Raw genomic sequence first — 5927 nt, 5'->3', positions numbered from 1 at the left:
CTTGTTTGATTGTGGGCTTAGGGTAGTAGTTATCCGTCCGACTGCCGTTGATTTCTTAGTTATATAATCTGTATATCAGTGTGGGATATGAATGTTACTGTGTTCACTTAATACTAAAGTCACTAACATGCCAAGAACCGTCCTCACTAAGATAACTATAATAGGTATAGTTACGGTTGCTACAGCTACTACTCGCTAAAGTCATTTCTATCTACACTATAATACCCACTATTACTAGACGATACTCTAGTAAGAGAATACACTATGATCAATACTAAAAGATTACTACACTATAACAATAGAGAAAACACTAAACAAACAATAATACACTAACCCACTACGAGATACTCTATTCGCTATCCACTACGCCCGGAGTTTTCCAGCAGGGAGACGACTCTACATGTATAGATCTATACGGGGCAGACGCTATCACATCCCGACTGTTAATTTCAGTCCGCGCCGTCCAGGCCCAGGGATGCCACTACTTCACTATACCGTGCATGACTGGGAAGGTCATGGGATCCTCTATTATCCTCACTATTAGTAATATACAAGGAATACTCTACAACTACTCTAAAATACTACACTAAATGCTAAACTACATCCCGAAGTAAGTAAGTATCTATCACTAAAGGAAGCTTGCACCTCTATCACTGATTTCAGGCTTAACCTATTCTATCACATGTATTATTTGGATTTTTGCCAATATACTTTACAATAAACTGTTTCAAAGAAATGAAGAATGCATACTTTTCACAGATTGTCACTAAAAATGTAGCTTCTGGAAAAATATGGGATTTTTCTAAGTTTCTACTACTTATGAATAATGATACATTTTTCGCACCAATGCTTTGTATACAAAAACTCACACTAAACTCTTATGAACTCACCAGCTTTATGCTGATAATCGTTTTCAAAATAACTTGTATCTTCAGGTCAAAGATAGACAGGTACAGACGCAGCATTTTTGGAGAAGGTGGAGCACACAAGACCCATCTCTTATTTTTGATTTACTTTTGGGTGATTGTTAAACATTACAAAACACACTTGTAATTAAATTCACTATGTAATGCAATGGTTGTATGTTTCTTGTTTTACTATTATGCAATTGTGATGATACTATACACTACGTCATCCACCCCGAAACGTATTTCCGTCGTTATCGGTTTTGGGGTGTGACATTAGATCTTCTCTTTCTTCTTCTCTTGAGCTTAGAGTCACAAATGTAACTCCTCCAATGGTTCACAAACCCCACAAGCAAGAAGGCAATATGAGAGAGGGAGAGAGAGGCTAGAAATCGGCCTAGGTATCTCTTAGAATCAAGTGGTAGCCGAATTCAATGCCCTAGGGGTCATATTTATACTTACAGGTTACTAGGGTTTCAGTCTAAACCCTAATGGACAGCTTAGCCACCAAGCAGCCTAAGGAACCTTCTGGAATAAGGCCTTGGACGAAAATATGATGGATACCCATCATAATTTCGTTCCCCCTTAAGCCCATTAGGTTTCCTTAACCTAAAACTCAACTATCATACATTTGACAGTTTATACCCATTTATTCAATTAATCTCTTTTGACCACCAAATTAATTCCTAATTAATTTATGACCAATACTAATTAAATAAATATGATTTCTCCTTTAATATATTATTCTTATAATATATTAATAAATCATAACACTCTCTCTTTCTCCTTGTCAAGTTGCTTTGGAGAAGGCAACCCAAAAGGACCATCCTACCGCTTCCACGAGCATACCAATGAACAAATCATAAACGCATGTTGTGTCTAAACTCCCATACTGACTCAAGTATGCAACAATCTCTTTGTGGGTTCACTTCCTTACTTACTATTAAACATAAGATGAGATTGCCCCATCAGCCCAAACGTCGCGCCCAACAACCTAAAACTATAAAACTTTAAGCAGATTGTAACAGACCAAAATTTTCAGAAAATTTCAACTTTTAAGTTCATAAATGTCAATCACAAGATGTCCAAAAACCACATTACATATCCATATCATTTTAAAATTTAGAGTACGGAAACTAAGTATGAAAACACCGGGGGAATGCATGTCGCGCCATCAAGTCGGGCCCTTGCCCTTAACAGAAGAAGTACCTGAAACATGCAATAAATTGTAAGCATAATCTTAGTGAGTTTCCCAAACACTAGAATCATATAATCACATAATACCATGCACACACATAAACACATATAAGTTTTCCATGGACTTCCTCCATGGTCTTCATTGGAACGTCATGGGCTACCCCCATGGTCTTATATCATTGAGTCATGGGATCCTCACATGGTCTTGCTAAATATCATAGGCTCCTCCCATGGTCTACACATAAGTCCACATATAAATCCAATAAAAACAATTACATATTCCCATACAAATCATATCGTAACCATTAATGGGCCAGTCTTGGTGCCTTTGACCCATAAGTGTGGTAAGAAGACTCACCTCAAATACCGAACGATAGCTGACTAGTTCCGGGCTCCGAATATCAGCTCTGCTCAACCCCTAAACATAAACAATTCCTTAAATACAAACCAAGATGCCCTAAAACCCCTTAAAAGTCAAACTTGGTCAAGGACTAAACTCAACCGTCCGAATTGACCCAACTCGTCAAGTTGTCCTTCAACTCGTCGAGTTTCTTCGTTAACTGTATAGATCGGGAAAACCTCATCAACTCGCCAAGTTAGCCAAAAATTCAACATCTTAGTGCATTAAGTTGATTCTATCGAATCAAGAAACTCTAATACTTATATCTCCTTCAAAATGATGTCTAGAAGGGTAAAGTTTCCAACTTTACCCTTAGAAACCACCACAACGAGCCCAAACTCAAACCCTAGTCTCAAAAGGGTGAGACTTGACCCATTAAGCCCTAAACCCTCAAAACATATCCCTAAAACACAGATTTAGCATCCCAAGGCAGGAAAATCACGTAAAGTTTCCAACTTTACGTCTACGCATGCTAGAAAGTAACCCTAGGACTCACAATGGCTCAATAAAGGACTTGTTGCATGAATGGAACCTAGAACCTATCAGATCTGACATAATAACCCCTAGAACCCTCAACTTCTTAGACAACCCAAACATAACCCAATAACCAAGATAAAACATCAAACTAAGAGATCTAGATGATAACAAAGCAAGGTATCGACTTTATACCTCAAAAGGACTGCAACAAATGGAGAGTTTATGGATCTATAGCCCTCCTTCCAAACTAGGCCCCTCCAACTTCAAAGCTCATTCCAAAGAATACCAAAAATCACTCTTCAAGCTCACCACAAGCTCACACACTCAACCTTACAGGATAATGCACGAAATTAGGGTTTATGGATAGGGGCTAGTAAGGAGGCCAGCCAAGGGACTTAAGGTCTTTAAATAGGATGAAACACCCTAAAAATTAGGGTTTCTTCATAGCCGCCAACTCTCCTAGTTGGGACACCCCGACTCGTCGAGTTGGTCCACAAATATCCGCGGCAAAAATCCCTCTTGACACGACGAGTTGGAGCTTCCAACTCGTCGAGTCCCAATTGAAAAATACGATTAATTAGAGAATTAAGTTTATACCAAAATCGAGCATTACAAATCTCCCTCGCTTGAATCAGACTTCGTCTTTGAAGTCCACCGCCTCGAACAATCCTAGGTAATGCTCTCTTATCTCCTCCTCGGGCTCCCATGTCCATTCTGAGCCTTTCCGGTGCTGCTATTGTACCTTAACTAGCTTCACTTCTTTGTTCCACATGGCTTTTGTTTTTCTGTCCAGAACTGTAATGGGCTTCTCCTCGTAATTCAGGCTCCCATCGACCTGAATATCGTCCAAGGAACCGATTGTGGCTTCATCAGCAACACACTTCCAAAGCTGAGACACGTAGAAGGTTTTGTGGATCTGACTGAGCTCATCCGGTAGATCCAATCGATAAGCAACCCTACCAACTTGGGCATAAATCCTAAACAGACATCCCCCATCGCAATCGGAACCAAATCAATCGGAAAATCAACTCCGAAGATCTCAAGTACACATCCCTAAATCACATCGGTGGCATACACCGCTCGCTCGTCAGCTATGGAAACTCGCAGGGGTCGACTCAACGCCTCTCGACGAATACTAATGTGCTAACTAAAGGCTAATGACACAAAAGATTGACTCCCACACGATTCAAATAACACCAAGGCAGGTACAAAACTCACAAGAAAAATACATTCGCATATCATAATATAAGCACAATATCTCTAACATCATAATAAATACATGAATGAATACATACCTGCCACAACATCGGGCGCTGCACGGACCTCCTCCGCGGTCAACTGGAAGGCTCTCCCTCATGCCTTCGGTGCCTCGGCCTTCAACGGCTGACTCTCGGTAGCTCGAATAGCAGCAGTGGCAGATCCCTACGATGCTCCCTGTGCTGATCCCTGCAGTTGCGGACACTCGGCCTTCCGGTGTCCGGTCTGGTTGCAGTGAAAACCAACTGCAAACCCCTTGGGGCAATCCTTGGCCTTATGCCCCTCTTTGCCACACTTATAACAAGACCCTGCTCTACACACTCCCTCATGTCCCTTTCCACACTTGCCACAAGTGAGGCCCCTTTGGTTCCCTGATCTCGAATCAGCGGGCTTGGCACGCTTGGCTGCCAGCTGGGACTGAGCCGGTCACTGAACCCTCCCCTGAGACTCCGCCTCCTCCCTAATCTGAGTCTCCAACTCTATCTCCCTCTTCCGAGCATTTGTCTAGAGCTCGGAAAATGTCAGGTATGACAAGTTCGCCACGAACTCTCGTATGTCTCTCCTCAAAATACTCAAATACCAACTCATACGTGCCTGCTCTGTAGACATGTGCTCAGGGAAGAACATCGCCCTCTCATGGAACATCCTGGTGATCACAGTAACAGACTCAGTACCCTGCTTGAGGGTCATAAAATCCTGGGCCAAACGTTCCCTCTCCACCGGGGGAACGTACTCATCACGAAACATAGCGATGAACCTCTCCCAGGTCACCGCAGCAAGCTCAGCAGATGAAAAGTGTGTCGTCACAAACTTCCACCAGTCCTTCGGTCCCAAGCGAAGCTGGTTCAGCGCGAACCGGACTCTCAAATAATCTGGACATGAGCACGTATAGAAGCATCCCTTAATATCAGAAACCCATCTCATCGAAGCAATCAGATCCTGTGTCCCATCAAACTCTAGTGGCTTCGTGTTGCTGAACTCCCGGAACAGCATCGGATCACCACCTTGAGGTCTGGCAGCATCAACAGCTGCGGTAGCTGCAGCGGCTACAGCCTCAGTAACCGCTGCGTATCTCTCATCAAAAGTCTCAATCAGCGTGGTCTTAATAGACCCGCACATCTCTGGAATCTCTGCGCCGATAGCCGCAGCCACCTCATCATGGATCATCTGTCGGAGCTCCTCTTCACTCACTCCGCTGGTCTCTAGTCTGTGGTGTGTCCCAACCATGATGTCTCTGAAATACAACATAAAAATATCAGAGAGTCGCTCAAGCATACTCGCACTCGATAACTTAATTCAACTCGTTCCCTGGTACCCCAAGGATTCTTACTTGGGCTGCGCAATACTTCGGTGTCTTCAGTAGTACGGGCCCAATACTACCGTCCACACCACATCAGTATTTACCCCAAGTCCTCCTCCTAGGATCCCAAATTCCAAGTACTCTACTCTCACTATGCATAGTCTACTCTCTAGCAGATCTCTCATAAGCTCCTCGCTGCTATCTACTCACTCTCAAGCATCTCCTAGCAGCAAAACCCCTAAGCTAAGGCATCACAATTCAGGATACTCTAGTCCTAATAAGAATACCTAGCCTACTTTAGCATGCATAACATATCATCTCATATCTCATAACACATAATATAAGGGTATTTAGCATGCATAACATATCTTCGGGTTTTTATCCCAAATCG

This window comes from Lactuca sativa, chromosome 5 (genome assembly GCF_002870075.4).
Source record: "Lactuca sativa cultivar Salinas chromosome 5, Lsat_Salinas_v11, whole genome shotgun sequence".
Lineage (NCBI taxonomy): Eukaryota > Viridiplantae > Streptophyta > Magnoliopsida > Asterales > Asteraceae > Lactuca > Lactuca sativa.
Note: the sequence above shows the minus strand (reverse complement) of the source record.